The 17,584-nt window shown below is 34.0% G+C and overlaps 1 pseudogene; it reads left to right on the forward strand.

The window, feature by feature from the left end:
* Positions 1-15,710, forward strand: part of LOC130051704 (uncharacterized) — a 50,205-nt pseudogene extending 34,495 nt beyond the window's left edge.
* Positions 15,711-17,584: the final 1,874 nt, after the last annotated feature.

The following is a 17,584-nucleotide window of genomic DNA, read 5'->3' on the forward strand; positions in this document are numbered from 1 at the left end:
CTAACTGGCCACCGGCGCTGGAACCCGGCTGACTGCTACATTCCTCTCTTTAAATGTCTTCACACCCTGAAGACGTCAACCCAGGATCTTTAGCCTCTAGCTGGCAGGCATTTTCACCTGTCAGTTCCAGGGGCTGGTTTACGGCACCAAATGTAACAGAAAGGGAGAAAATGCTACAGACCAGACTGGGATTCGAACCCAGGCCCCCTGAATCTCTAGTCAGGTGCTCTACCAACTGAGCTATCTGACCACCGGCGATCGAACCCGGCTGACCGCTACAAATATAATCCTTTGAGTGGAACGAACTCCTTGAATGTGGTGCACTTACAGTCATATGATATGTATGGCTGTTTAGGAAAAACATAAGACACTGAGACATTTGTGTTAAATTGTCTAATGGTGTAAAAGTTACATTATCAATAGTAAGTTCTAAATTAGAAAAAATAAGTGTATGAAAGCTGTGCTTGGCTTTCTATCAATACCTAAGAATGGTATTTTACTAATTCTAACAAAAAGTTGCAATACTAACACTATACTAGACGATTAAAAAATGATGTGTAAAAGTTGCAAGAAATTGATGCTTCATAATCTTATGAAAATGATTTAGAAAAATGACTGTTTTCAATGATTTATATAGTAAAAATAATAAAAGTTGACTTATTTATGGCACTACGCTGTACATATGGATCTATACATATCAATATTTCCCATTATGTTCTATTTTACAGTTTAATGAAACGTGCATTTCCAATGCATATCCACCGAATAAGACGTAAGTTTATTTATTAACTGTATTGTTGCATAGGGAATAAATCCATTGTTGGAATATTTTTGACTTCTCAAATACCTCAGGAACTGGTAATTTTGTCTGCATAATAATAACAGTAGGGACCTATACCATACCACCCCCAAATAAGAAACACTTATTAGGGGATGGTATATGGTATAGACCCCTACTATTATCATTACAGACAATATTATTGTGTATTAGAAATGTTTTTCCAATTCTAAGTCTTATATAAATTTTGTTGAAAAAATAACAATCATTGTGAATGACATTATTCCAGCTTGAGTTTGAAGGGATGCAATCATTGTAATACTGCATCATTGTAATACTGCTTTTGTGATACGTGGATAACCATTAAGGCCCATGGGCCTCATGATATTAATTATTGAAAAGTGTACATGTATGTTGTGTAGTATTTTTTTTGGCTAATCAGGCAATTAAATTATTAATGACAAACCTTTATAGATTTCTTCAATACTGTATAAGTAAAATTTGGCATTATTAGCAACAGTGTTAAGGTTGCTAAAATTGAATATCACTAATATTTATTTATATCAAAAGTAATAGCTATCTTTCTTGGAATTATAAAGTTGCTAAATTTAGCTCTGGCTATATATACCCATAATTCATGGACAAATTGCTAAATTTGAGTGTTGATAAAAATACCACTTTTATTGTATGCCATATGATTTTACACCTGCCAAAAAATGTTATACTGTATACTATTTTTGACTACACTGATGTGAAATAGATTGAGGAAATGTATATACTTGATAGAAATGCAGTTCCATGGTACACCATAAACTTAGACTTACCGGCAAACCAAAGATGGACTCAAGTTGGTCAAGACAAAAAGGTGGAGGTAGGAAAGTTAAACATTACCATTGATGTGTGAATGAATTCCATAATGATGGACAGAAAGGGGATGTCATGAAGAGTTTGAAATTATATTTATTGTACCCATTACTGATCAAAGTCAGTCATTTAATCCAACATTCCTAACAAAAATTAAGTGAACTGGCATTGAGCTTGTCAAACCACAATGATGTCATTCTTTTGCTTATTACACATGTCAGTTTGAATGGCAACTTCAAAATAATCATTGGTTGATTTATTTGATAATTTGAGACGAAGAATGTGCTTATTAGATATATCAATTTGTCAATATCTTGGCCGTGCAACTATAAAGTCTACCTCAATCAATCTAAAAAAATTGAAACTCTTTAGAAAGGGAAGTTATGAAAATGATGTGTCACTTGGGCAACTCTTGTATACAAATTTAGGATGGCTATAAAGATGACTCATTTCTGATACAAAAATATCTGCCTGGTGTGAAGATTATTTTCAGAATGTTGCAAATGAATGCACTAGTACCAAAAACATGAGTCATTGGATTAAATTTCTGATGTTTGGTTGCAGAGAAAAAAACCAACCCCTGTTTATTTCTTTGAGTCATTAAAACAACTGACTACTATGAAATGATATAAATATAATCACAATTTATGCATTGATCCCCAGACATGTATGCGCAGCAACATGCCCCCACCCCACACACACATTTTCTTGACATGTGACATACTTATCGCGTAATTATCACATGCAACATGTGGTTATTACATCGAAAGATCGATTATCAGCTGGTGACTTATTTGTGTTATAGTGGTGGTGAATGGTAGTGGAAATGCAAGGTTGAACTGATGAATTGAACTCATTCATGTTCTGAAGGATCCCCCCCCCCCCCCCCCCCCCCCTTATGATTTTAGGGTTTTTCTTCCTAACTAAGGTTTTTCATACAAATATAATGTCAGCACCTTTTTTTTTTTGCTCCCCACCTCTCAACTTTCGAAAACGACAGTAAGGGCCTGAACTCACTATATCTGATACTGATCATAAGTTTTGATTAAGTGCTTGTCTACTGAAAAGTTGCCAAAGTTAACGCAGAAAACGTGATCTCGTTGGACATACTAAATATTTAAACCATGACAGAATCGGAGACAAAATAATGGTTCTGATAACTAATGTGTGCAGTACATTAACACAGTCAACTGTTTACTGCATCAGATTTGGCATACCAGAGCAAACTGCTTGCTGGTTGAATAGAATTAAGTACTGGTATGCTAAATCCTGGTTGGGCAGTTTTATGTACCAATAGACTGTACATAATGCTGGTTGGACAAAATTAGGTACAAGCTAGTATGCTAAATGTATGTATTTGCTGGAACATGAACTAATTTCACATTTTTTGCCAAATTTCTCTCAAGACATTTATTTGGTTTGATTGTAGATAAAGAAACTTGTGGACACTTTCATTGATTTTGCAAAATCCTGGAGTGAGAATGCTACAGGAAAGGTCATCAACTTCCTTATTGATGAGGGGGTGAGTGTCAGAGTGGAGGTACCTTATGTAGTGTTTGTGAATAGATATAGTGGCACTTTCATAGAAATTAATAAAATAATGAATTGGGGGAAATACAAAGTGTAATCAAAAGTTAATCACGAGAGATGTTCCGAACAGAATGTTCAGTTTATGTGGCACAATGATAAATTCATACGACAGACGATTGAAATATACTTCTGACAATTTGTGTAAGTTAGCCATTATGTTTTCTTAAATTTTGTTGTACATTGTATATGAATGTACATAGCAAATCAGAATAAAATCTCTAATGGGAATATGATATGATCTTGATATTCATTCAGGGGAAGATAGATGAATCTCTCCCACAACCTTATGCAGATGAAATGAAAGGCCTGGCTAATGCAACAGGAATACCTTTAGGTAACTATCCCAGTATCATTTTTGGGTCACCTGATGTGACCTATTGCAGTCAGTCACTATTTATAGTCATCCATTGTGCATTAATATTTGCACATTTTGAACTTCATTATAGCTACTTAATAAATTTGGTATATAGTCTCTTTGGGGTAAAAGGAATCTTAACTAAATTGTATATTTCATGGCTTTTGCAGTTCAGGGGCCAATTACTAAAGGGGTATATATATATGACAAAATGTGTCAAAAATCTTCTGCTCTAAATTTTTAGGTCACTTTAGTCACACATGTGACCTATTGCTGTTTTTGTCTGTCATCATTTGTTGGTTGTAAACTTTTGAACATTTTTAGTTTCTTCTCTATAACAGCTAAATAAATTTTAATCAATTTTGGCATATAACATCAATGGATGAAGGGGAACAAAACTTATGAATTTAATGGACCCTGCCTTTCTGAGGCCTGAGGGGTGTGGCCAAAACCGTCAAAATTAATGTAATTTTTAAAAAAAAAAATTCCTCTTTACTTCTTGACATCAAGCATTCAAACTGTTAGCATGATTATAATAAACAATAAGCCCAGGTACGTATGCCAAAATTATGAAATCTATGGGGGAAAAACTTAGTAAAGTAATAATGGGGTTCCACTATACCGCAGCTTGATGGCTGATACTACCTTAAGTAAAGTTTTACAACTCATGGCTGAAGAACAACACTCTACATATTAAAGCTTGTCACAGGCGTATCATGTGCCGTTTTCAATACCCTTGTTATTTACATGAAGTAAAATTGAACTCTTCACTTTAGTACACTCTGACAAAATACTAAATGCATGGTTATGAAGAATTTGAAAACTTAAAGGACAATTTATAAGAAACTGAATTCTTAAAAAAAAACTTGAAGATCTTGTGAGATTGAGATGTCCATTTATGAGTTGTTGCATGTTACCCAGGTAACCATTTAGGCCATGAGCCTCTTGTTCATACATATTATAAAGTGTAACGGGACTCATAGTTGTAAGATTTTACTGTTTGTGGCAATTTATTGACTTTATTTTTTAGGAGAAATAGTGCTTTACAACATATTTTATGAATTGTTTACTGTGTGTACATCCATTGTGGCAGAGGACCCATCTGGTGAGCAATTTGATAGTTAAAATTTTCATGTTTGATGTCAATGATTTGATGGTTAAGAAATTTATTCTGTCATGCCAAGGATTTGATAAACTTTTCATTCTAAATGATGTCAAGGATTTGATTGTTAAAAGTTTCATTCTATTTGATGTCAGTGATTTTATGCTTATAATTTTCATTCTGATATTTTACGCAAATAATTTGGTGGTTAAAATTAAGTGGCGACAGTTTCATTTCAATGTTTGAAAGATTTCCAGTTGTGATAGGAATTTTTTTTCGGATGGGTAAACATGAAGCAATTCTAAAACAATAGCCAAAAAACAATAGCCTAGAACAAAGAAAATGATATAATCACTAGTGCAAGGGGCAGTTGTTTTGGTGATTGTTCCTGCATAACCATAGTCCTACTGACTTGTATACTCCTATATAATGTGGGAACAAAATCTGTGTCTGATCTTGGCATATTATAAATAAAATTTTGACTAAACTTTTCAACTTACATTTGTATTTTTTTTAGGAAGGCTGTTCCATGCAAGAAATCTTGATTTTGGGTTGTTCTTGGGGTAAGATGGCAGTAAAATTATTTTGAATATATATATTCAACTATATTTTGAATATAGTTTCTGTTAAAAGAAGTTTTGAACATATTTAAGAGTCAAAATCAGTAAGCATCAAGCATTTTGTGGAAAGTGGCATAAAAATAGATTTTGATGAAATTCATATAAACTGTTCTTTATGCATAGTTTAATAAAAAAAATTCAACCAAAAATTCATTTTCCACATTGTTTCAATTTTCGGTAAGGCACATGGTGTGCCTTACCAAAAATTGAAACCATTACAGCTTACAGCTGTGCTATGTTTATAATCAGGTGATCCCACAATGAAGTAAATAAACCACTGTGGAATTGGTATTTGAAATATAAGTTAAAAAGGACGTCCAATTTTAAAGACAAAAGTAGAAACAATCCACTTAATGTGGTAGATGAATGTAAATTTGCAATATCTGAATTGGTTATAACTGAGTTTTTAAAATGAGGAATGTTTTCGGGGATTAAAAAGTTTGTTTTATCTGCAAATTCACTGTACCCATGTTTGTACTAAATGAGTTTTACTGTAGTATTAGTAAGTTGAAAGGGTATAATACACAAACATAATATATGGCTGGACTGAGATTGATTGAACCTGACACACTGGTGCTCTTGGTGATATCTACAGTTCAACTGCCAATCAGTCATTTCTGTCACATTCATAGGCTTTCACCCCAAAGAAAACAGGACCATGATTAGTCATGTTAATATGCAAGCATTCCTAAACTGTGCAGATTCAAATTTGTTCAAATTGTGGCCCCCAGTGGTAGGGTGGGCCACTATAGGGGATCAAAGTTTCACCTAGGAATATATAGAGGAACATCTTTAAAAAATTTCATCTCAACAACAGCAGGGCCATGATTAGTCATATTGATATGCAAGTATCTTCAGGTAGTTAGAATTTAAGTTTGTTTAATTCAGGGGCTCAGGAGTAGGGCGGGGCTGCAATAAAAGGTGAAAGTTTTATATGGTAATATACAAGAAATGAAATGAATTGAAACAAATTCTTTTCAAGAGTAGCAGAGCCATGCTTAATCATATCCAAATGCAAATGTTCCCATATTATGTTGATTTAGGAACTATTGTTGGGGCATATAATTTTGTCTGGTTTGTCTGTCCAAAACTTAAATAACATTGCTTATAACTTTTGAATTATGAGTGATCGGGCTCTCATACTTCATATACACATTCCTTGTGACAAGATCTTTTTTGGTACCAATGTTTATAACCTTGTAACCTTGACCTTAGATTTTGACTTACTTTTTAGGAAATCTAACCTATTCAATATCTCCAGAGCTATTTAAGATCATAATTTGTATATACCTGTATATTTATCATGTTATTAATACTTTTCATACATGATCTTTGACCTTGGAGTTTGACCTAAATTTTAAAACTTTACTAACAACTTCTGAATAGTGAGGATAGGGCTCTCATATTTCAAAAATGCATTCATTGTGAGGAAACCTTTTATAGGTTCAAAAGTTTTTCTAACCCTGTGACCTTGACCTTGGAGTTTGACCTACTTTTAAGAAAACCTAACCTATTCAATGTCTCCTTAACTATGTAAAATAGAGCTTTCATATTTTGCATATATAATCTTTCATTTCATATCATGATTTATGACCTTGATCTTCTCCAGAGCAGCGAGGTCATGATGTATTGGTGTTGTGGCATTTCCATGTGTGAATTCAAGATTGTTTATGTCATGATCTTTTGGGGCTAGGTTGAGTCAAAAAATGTTATGGGAATAAAGATTGAAAAAAATAATTTTAAAAATCACAACAGTTGAACAACAGCAGGGCCAAGATGACTTAGGTGAGCGATGTAGCTCGTGGGTTCTCTAGGATAATTTCCCTTAAACACACACTGACACTACACTTGCTGAGTTTCTTATATCTCAAGGCATTCCACATAGTGCTCCCTGAAATGCCGAAAGATCTATGTTATTCAGTTTTTGCCCTAGGTTTTGATTTGAACATATTTTATTGTCTAGATGTTATAACAAAAGGACTGAGCACAAGTTCTTAAAACTTAGAACTTTGCTCTAGGTACCTACAGAACATTTGAATTAGAATTTCTAGTTTGCCTCTAACTAACTTCTGATACATATTTTTAAAAACATTTAAATAATCTGGCATTAAACCATGTAAAACTTTAGACACTAAAATTACTTTTCTTTACACAAAGTAATCAGTTAAGGTGGGTCCTTAGTCCTGGATTTTTGGGGTTTAGGTAGCATTTTTTTGTTTGGAATCAATAAATTAACATTCAGAGTAATGAAAAAAAGGCAAACCAGTTAAGGATTTCCATATTAATTTTCATTACAGACACTATTGAAATCGAGTGCTCCTATGTAGATTTTTATGAAATTCATCGGAAACAGTTATTTGTTGTTATTTTAAAACAAAAACAACAAAATATTTTTTTTATTGCATTTATTTATCAGGCAATATGTTAATAACTAAAACACATGTCATTTTCAATATGTTCATCAAGTTTTAGAATGATATGTGCAAAATTATTCAATTAGCGTTATTCTCCAAAATGTTAAAAAACAAACAAATGTGGACGCATTTTCCTTATAGCATGGTTTACATATAATTTTTTCTGTTTATATTGGTAGATGTACATCTGTTACAGTTATTTATGAAAAAAAATCCATACCTTTCCTTAATAATTTCAAATCTATAGCTTCCAGAGTATGTATATACCCCTATAAAAAACCGAAGTCTGGCACCATACAGTTGAGCTATTCAAAATCACTCGGGATTAAAATTTTACGTAATTTCATAAAAAGACACAGATAATCACCTTGGTAAAATGTTTGTCAAAAATAAAGGAAATCTATCGCATAATGGACTTAATATAATTCAATGAAAACAGAGTTATTGTCCTTGGATTCAATAGTTTGAAACATGACATTGACGATTCAAATATAACTAAGACTTTTGAAATATGTTATGGCTAACAAGATTTTTTACAATAACTATTGAAAAAGGCTCCAACAAAATTTATGTTCCTGTCATTAAATCTTTGACTTTGCAAAATCCTATGACGTCACAGAAGTGTGGAACTACGTTAAGTTGTGTAAACATGATATTAGATGGTGTTAAGAATGACCCTTGCAGCTCATTTTTGCAATATAAAAAGCTTATTTACATTTTTAGCATTTCTTGGATTGCTCCATATAGTGCAACAATGTGTAAAAATCATAGTATTAAAAATCGTCAACAGCACATCATTTGACACAAAATATCTTATTCTTCTTAAAAGAAGAATTTCATTAGATGATCTAATGTAAAATGACAAATAGAACCCTTGTTGTTCTTAACCCATTTCCTATGTGATTCAACTGCACTCAGATTTAGAGTGGCCTAAGCGATACAAAATGTCATTTCTGAAATCTTGTTCATAAGTGTTTCTATATGACTTTTCCAGGACAAAGTTTCATCAATAATAACACCATGTAATTTTGACTCCTAAACAATTTTTATGACCTGGTTATTTACCACTAAATTTGATTTTTGATACTTAGGTAATTTTTGTGCAGACCCACTAGCATACATCTAGTTGAATTTGCAATGTTCTGTTGTAGTTGGGACACCAGAACCAAGACATGGGAAGTTACAGATGTCCTGCGTCCTACCATCATTAATCTGGAGTTCCAGAAGGCCGGAAAGACTGTCTTCAAGTCTGTCAATTTTGCCGGATATATTGGCATCCTGACTGCTGTAAAACCAGTAAATATTTACATCTTGATTGTTCAATGGTAGATTTGAATTTGTCAAGTAAAATTCGAAATGTTTCTCAGATTCTGTAGTGTAGAAGCTGATACACAGACTAGAATCTCTTATTGCATTTGGTTCAACTCACATGTTGATAAATATGCATTGTTTCAGGGAACTTTCACACTTTCTATGAATGAAAGATTCAATGTAGATGGCGGATATATTGGTAAGAATTTCTTTTGTAAGATCAGATTTTAATGCAGGATTGAAAAATATGTTTGTATAGATTTATAAATTAAGGATATGTCTGGTCTATGAAATCTCATAATGAATGTTTGTCATACTCAGTAATTGTTTCCCATTAAATCTTGTTGTAGGAGTGATTGAATGGATTATGGGAATCAGGAGTGGGAAATGGATGGGTTTTCTGACCAGGGAAACAATGCAGAATGCTGGGTCTTATCAAGAGGCTGTGGCGATGCTGTCAAAAACCGAAATGCTGGCTCCAGCGTACTTCATTGTTGGAGGCAACAAATCTGGAGAGGTGTGCAAGTATTGTAGTAAATCAAGAGAGGTGTGCAAGTATTGTTAGTAAATCTAGAGAAGTGTGCAAGTATTGTAGTAAATCTAGAGAGGTGTGCAAGTATTGTAGTAAATTATTGTAGTAAATCTAGAGAGGTGTGCAAGTACTGTAATCTAATGTATTTTTTCAAACCAGTACTTTATATTGTATAAAATGTGTAGAAATTACTTTCATTCCTTATCATCTAATTTAGAGAGAAAAAAAATAAGTAATAATTGATAAACATTACAGAAAATATTAGTTTCTTTTATGAACCCAAGCAGTATTGTCATAGCAACAAAATGGAAATGGAGTAGCTAAATGCATTGTGATGAGTATTAGCACCTCAAGTATTGAAAATCTAGGAGGGGGGGGGGGGGGGGGGGGGGATTAAGATACCGTATTTCTTATATACACCTTGGCTCCTAAATCAAAACCTTGCAATGCATAAATCTCACACAATGTCTACTTTTAGATTTTCGAATTAGAATACTGTTTATCTACAAAATGTGTCTTAGAAAATTAGCAAGTCATTAAATTTTTACAATCCCCTAAAATATCTCAGGTGAATAATATCTATAAGATATAAATTTCTCTAGGGCTGTGTGATCACCAGGTCCCGTGAGAAGGCCCTGGATGTATGGGAGATGAAGCAGGCTAATAGCTGGTACATCCTGGAGACAAACTATGACCACTGGTCAGCCCCCCTCTTTCTCGATGACCGGCGGACTCCAGCCCACAAGTGTATGAATAAAACTACCTCACAGGTGTGTCACCATAAACTGTAACTAGATAAATGTTCCTCAAAGGATTCAAAGACAAATTATTTATAGTAATTCCTTCAATTTATATCTCATTGTTCTATATTAATTGCAAAATATTGTATTGATTCTTTGTGAACAATTTGTGATAGATGGAAGTGCATTTATTTTTAAAAAGTGTATTCTTAGATCACCAGGAGAGCTATTGTCATGATCCTGGTGTTGGCGTCAGTGTCAGCGCCAGCGTCAAACTTTAAGGAAAAAACTTTAACCTGGGCTATATGTTTTGAACCAAGGGGGAAAGGGTTTTGATATTTCACATATAGATGCCTCATGAAGAGACCTTTGTTTTGGTACCAAGACTTTTAACCTAGTGACCTTTACTGTGGACTTTGACCTACTTTTTAAAAACTTTAACATTGGACTTTGACCTACTTTTCAAAAACATTATCTTGGCTATATCTTTTGAACCTAGGGGATAGGGATTTGATATTTCATATTTAGATGCCTCATGACCAGGCCTTTGATATGGTATCAAAACATTTGACCTAGTAACCTTGGACTTTGACCTATTTTTCAAAAACTTTACCCTTTTGAACGATAGGTTAAGTAGACTCATGCTTCCTGGCGAGCTATGTTGTCTTCTGACAACTCTTGTTTAAAATAGTATGACATGTATCTATACAAGTACAACACCAGATTGATAATCTCTATTCCATCCAATATTTCAGAATGTGTCCATCAAAGGATTGTTCAATGTCTTGTCATCAAAACCTATTCTGAACAAGGTATATATATTATTTATTATATGTTTACTTACAGTAATTCTGTGATGAACTGATTGTATTAATGTTTTTAAGTTTATCAAATGAAATTCAAAAATCAAGAAAAACATGCTGCCAACAAACATTTCAGCACGTGAACAGGTTGTATATTTCTTGAATTAGTTTGGTTTCAAGCATTATTAATAGCATGTTTTAAAAATTCAGCACATTTTGATGGTCAGAATTTGGGCGTTTTTCTTTCAAAGGATTAATTCAGGGCTACAAAAGAAAAGACATAAAGGGAATTTTCCAGAAAAAGTTGCATTGTTATATCAAGTTTCTTTAGTTACATATTTTCTGTCTTACATATATATGAATATTTCGTATTTTCATTTCAAACCTATTATATACAATGTTGAATTTCCCTTCAAAGTTGGCCTAAACAGCATTTCCCCTATTTAAACAACTATTTTGACATGAATTTTGGCTTTGAAGTTCATCAAAGCAAGGTCTGTACCTAAGATTTTTTTTGACATGTTGATAGATTACAATTTACAATAGTATTTTGTTAGGGACACCCCTGCTTTGGGGGCGAAATTCACGAAAAACTGACAAAAATCTTTGGGAAACTGTTTTTGAAAACCTGGTTCATAGTTACACAGTTATTACTTGTGCTAATAATCAAAAGATTCCTTATTGTAATGCTGTACGTTTAATGTTTGACCAGGATGTATGACCTTCTAATCTTGACCTCCAGAACTGCAAAATCATGTTTGTCATGTTAGCATTTTTAAAGGCATCCCCATTTTGGGAATTCAAGTTCATCTATGTTGTGACCCTTTGGGGCTAGGTTGGGGCCACACTATGCAGTCAATTTTTTTATGGGGATGAAGATAAAAAAAAAAAAAACAAAGAATGCTTTAAAAACCACAACAGCTAAACAACAGCAGAGCCACTTGTATTACCTTCTAGCCACAGCTTTGCAGAATGATATAGTAGTAGCACATATGTTTGTGTATTCATTGGTTTGATCCTGTGTACAAGGTTTAAATTGAATTTCTTACCTGATTTTTATCAAAGTTGCAGAAATGGTACCTTGTGTATAAAACTTGGTTCCTATTTGTTTTCAAGGTCAAGGTCACTAGAGGGGAATTTTTTTTTATCTTTTTGTGTACAATATTTTGCTATATTCCTCATCAACATTTTGAGTTGTTGGAATGGTTCCTTGTATAAAGACTTTAGTTCCTCTTGATTTGAAGGTGAAAAGTCGAGGTCACTGGAAGGGAAATTCTTAAATTTCTCTGAACAAAATCTAAGCTACATTCCTTTGCAAGAAAATCTTAGTTCTGATAGTTTTCAATGTTAAATATAAAAAGTCAAGCTCACTCGAATGCAAATTTGAGTCGAGTGTTCTGACTTTTTAGCTCACCTGAGCTGAAAGCTCAAGTGAGCTTTTCTGATAGCTTTTTGTCCGTCGTCTGTCTGTCTGTCCGTCTGTCTGTCTGTCTGTCCGTCTGTCTGTTAAACTTTTCACATTTTCCACTTCTTCTCCAGAACCACTGGGCCAATTTCAACCAAACATGGCCAAAAGCATCCTTGGGTGAAGGGCTTTCAAATTTGTTCAAATGAAGGGCCATATCCCTTTCAAAGGGGAGATAATCACAAAAATGCAAAAATAGGGTGGGGTCATTTAAAAATCTTCTTCTCAAGAACCACTGGGCCAGAAGAGCTGAAATTTACCTGAAAGCTTCCTGACATAGTGCAGATTCAAGTTTGTTCAAATCATGGCCCCCGGTGGTAGGATGGGGCCACAAGGGGGGATCAAAGTTTTACATACAAATATATAGGGAAAAACTTTAAAAATCTTCTTCTCAAGAACCACTATGCCAGAAAAGCTGAGATTACATGAAAGCTTCCTGACATAATGCAGATTCAAGTTTTTTAAAGTCATGGGCCCCTGGGGTTGGATGGGGCCACAATAGGGGATCAAAGTTTTACATACAAATATAAGAAAAAATCTTTAAAAATCTTCTTCTCAAGAACACTTAGCCAGAAAAGCTGATTTTTACTTGAAAACTTTTTAACATAGTGCAGATTCAAGTTTGTTCAAATCATGGGCCCCGGGGATAAGATGGGGCCCCAAGGGGGGATCAAAGTTTTACACACAAATATATAGGGAAAAACTTTAAAAATCTTCTTCTCAAGAACCACTAAGCCAGAAAAGCTGAGATTTACATGAAAGCTTCCTGAGATAATGCAAATTCAAGTTTGTTCAAATCATGGACTCTGGGGGTTGGATGGGGCCACAATAGGGGATCAAAGTTTTACATACAAATATATAGGAAAAAATCTTTAAAAATCTTCTTCTCAAGAACCACTAAGCCAGAAAAGCTGAGATTTACATGAAAGCTTCCTGACATAATGCAGATTCAAGTTTGTTCAAATCATGGACTCTGGGGGTTGGATGGGGCCACAATAGGGGATCAAAGTTTTACATACAAATATATAGGAAAAAATCTTTAAAAATCTTCTTCTCAAGAACCACTAAGCCAGAAAAGCTGAGATTTACATGAAAGCTTCCTGACATAATGCAGATTCAAGTTTGTTCAAATCATGGACTCTGGGGGTTGGATGGGGCCACAATAGGGGATCAAATTTTTACATACAAATATATAGGAAAAATCTTCTCAAGAACCACTGAGCCAGAAATGCTGATTTTTACATGAAAACTTTCTGACATAGTGCAGATTCAAGTTTGTTCAAACCATGGCCCCCGGGGGGTAGGATGGGGCCACAATAGGGGATCAAAGTTTTACATACAAATATATAGTTAAAATCTTTTTCTCAATAACCACCGAGTCAGAAAAGCTGATATTTACAAGAAAACTTTCTGACATAGTGCAGATTCAAGTTTGTTCAAATCATGGCCCCCGGGGGGGTAGGATGGGGCCACAAGTGGGGGGGGGGGGGGGGGGGTGTCAAAGTTTTACATACAAATATAGGAAAAAGCTTTAAAAATCTTTTTCTCAAGAACCATTGGGCCAAAGAAGTTGACATTTACATGAAAGGTTTTTGACATAGTGTAGATTCAAGTTTGCAAAGGGTAGTTTGGGCCATAATAGGGACTAAGGTTTTACATGCAAATATATATGGAAAGTCTTCAGATATGGGCCAAAGTGACTCAGGTGAGCGATGTGGCCCATGGGCCTCTTGTTCAATTTTAACATAAGTTAAACATAAGTTTGAGTTTTCTTTTATTTCAACAGTCAAAATTGTGGATGAAATCTTAAATTCCAAGCTTCGACTTAAAGCAATACAAGCTGTAGCTGCAAATAAATTGGGAAAAAAAGAACAAATATTTATTATTTTTGTGATTGAATATATATAACTTCATAGAATCAGAGTGAATCTGAAGCAATAAACCCGTCAAATCAGCAAAAAATGTCAATTCATGAATCAATGTCATCCTGTCAATAATTCCTGCTCAAAGTCTCAGATGTGCATTGACCCCGTAGGTCACCAGTTCAGAAAAAAGTGAAAGAGAGGCACTGAGCATGTGTTACATTTGTAAACAATGTAAATGCCAATTTTATTGAAAATTCACTCTCAAAATTTCATTTGAGTGGCACATTTGTGTAATTATTACTTTCTTAGACTTAGGCCTATAGATTTCATACTTCTTGTCATTCATGTAAAATTGTAAAACAAACGACACGTACGTGTAGTTACTCACTTCAGTTTGTATATGACTTTGGTCTCACCAAACCAATTATGTTTGGCAATCATTGTTCCCATGTCCATGCAGTTTGATTAAAACCAGTCCCCCTTCTATTGTCGACGAAGATAGGAGAAGGGGGGCTGGTTTTAATCAGACTGATGTCCATGTAAACGACACATTGGCAGTTTATACGAAACGTTCATTGTAGGTATGCTCTCAAACAATATTCCCTTGTTTATTTTGCTGAATTTTTCTTCAGATCTTGGGGATTATATTAGTTATACCGACAGGTGTTAACAATTTGGTGCATAATTGGATGATTGAAAAAATATCATCAGTTACAGCTTGTATTGCTTTAAGATTGTTTTGAGAAATCCTGGCCCGATTCAGAATTTGGAGGGATGCTAATTTACAGCATTCCATATTGCAATAAATTGTGTGCTGTTTGAAATTAGAGACACATTTATGTAATGTGTTGTAGAATATTTACTAGGATTTAGTGATAGATCATAAAGTGTTGTGTTTATTATTACAGTTAACCACCTACTCTGCAGTGATGCAGGTGAACTCTGGACATCTGGAGAGCTGGCTACAGTACTGTCCAGACCCCTGTCAGCCATTTTAGGGACAAGAACCAATCCTAAAACATTCCAAAGCAATAACTGTGATATAAGTTACAATACTCAACATGTATAGAATGGTCATTTGTTTTCATTAATTTCTAATTTTGATTACATTGTGTAAATTGTACTAATTGTAACTTCACCAAGACGATAAGTAATGCATGAATGGTACACCATACCTGTTTATATGGAGAGGGAGACCTAATTCACTTGCATCTGATCCTAATAATTACATGTATTGTTCATATAAAATTCAATAAAATGTGTTCAAATCACCTGTGTTTGATGATAAAGAACTCAAATAGTGTACATTACTTCAAATTTTTTATATATTCATTCAAATAAATTTCTAAAGAACAAAAAAGACTGTATTTTAAGTTAGGACAGATAAAAAGGCTATGTTTAAGGTGGCTCATTACACTAAAATTTTATTCAATGGCTCATTTAAGCACCTTGTATGAAGTAAGATTTCACCATCAAAAGAGGATACAAGCTATATATTTTATGATTTTTCCCCCGGAATGATAAAAAGGTGTTTTGTTCGCAAATAAGATATTTTAAAATACAAATTTGCTTTGATTTGATGCATGATATCAATTTCTAATAAAACCTACGAAGAAGACTCGTGTAAATGTTCTAATCTTTAGGTCACTTAAGTAAATTCAGGTGACCTATTGCAATTGGTCTGTGTCTAACGCCGTACGTTAACAACTACCATTTAAATTTTTTTTCAAATTTGGTATGAAGCGTCTTTGGGACAAGGGGGACATAAATTTTAGAATTCCTGCACCTCTGGGGCCTTAGGGGCAGAGCAAAAATTGATCTCCTCTACAACTGCACAGGTGTAAGAAAAACCAAATTTATAGTGATATAGAGCAGGAAGGCCTCTACCAAAATTGTAAATTTCATGAACCCCGGTGTAGGGGTTCTGACCCCAGGGCGGAGCCAAACTTTGTATGTAAGTGACAGAAATATCTCTAATGGTACCTTCACACTCACGGATTTTTCTTACGGATCCTTACATACTCCACAAATCCGTAAAAGTACACGGATTGTTACGATTTAGACACTTTAAAAAGCTATTTAAGAACGTTTAAAGAATACGGGCCATTTACGGTTTATTACGAGTTCTTGCGATGCATTTACGGCACATATTTACGATTGTTCCGAGTGAACACGGATAAATACGGGCAATTTACGACATTTTACGAGCTTTTTAGCAGGGCCGTAAATTAACCTTCAATTTGGAGGAGGCAGGAAATTAGGCGGGGGCCCAGGCCCCCAGACGCTGAGCACATTTTGTGCACACTGAACACGTTTCGTGCAAAATCCTTGATTCTAGGGCCTTCTAAGATGTTACTTGACTAACTCATTCTAAAAGAAAGATTTGAAATGCTTTTTTATGGAGCGCCAAATTAACATAAACTCAAATAATTGAAGATATCTTCAATTATTTGAAGATATCATCAATTCATTTGATGCGCGCAACAATTGAATTAAAGATCTCTTCAAATAATTAATACTATTTTCAATTCTGAATTATTGCGCGCATTAATTGAATTGATGAGAGCATTAATTCTTCAACTGAATTGATGCGCTCTTCAATTGAATTAATGATCTCTTCAAATGAATTAATGATCTCTTCAAATGAATTGATGTGCGCTACAATTCAATTGAAGAGAGTAATAATTGATATAATGCGCGCATTAAATCAATTGATGAGAGCAATAATTGAATTGATGCGCGCATTAATTCATTTGATGAGAGCAATAGTTGATTTAATGCGCGCATTAATTCAATTATTGCTCTCTTCAATTGAATTAATGATATCTTTAATTCATTCGAAGAGAGCAATAATTCTTTTAGAGAGAGCAACTATATAATTAAAGATATCTTCAATTCAACATATCCACAATTGAATTAATGATATCTTTAATTGAATTGTTGCTCTCTTTAAAAGAATTGATGCGCGCATTAATTCCTTATACAAAAGCATTGTAAATGATTTAAAGATATCTTCAATTGAATTAAAAAGATCATCAAATTATTTAAACCGAGCTCTAAATTAATTATTGCGAGCAATATTTCTACTAAATTGATGCTCTCATCAAATGAATTGAAGAGAGCAATAATTGAATTAATGCGCGCA

The sequence above is a fragment of the Ostrea edulis genome, chromosome 2 (genome assembly GCF_947568905.1).
Source record: "Ostrea edulis chromosome 2, xbOstEdul1.1, whole genome shotgun sequence".
Classification (NCBI taxonomy): domain Eukaryota; kingdom Metazoa; phylum Mollusca; class Bivalvia; order Ostreida; family Ostreidae; genus Ostrea; species Ostrea edulis.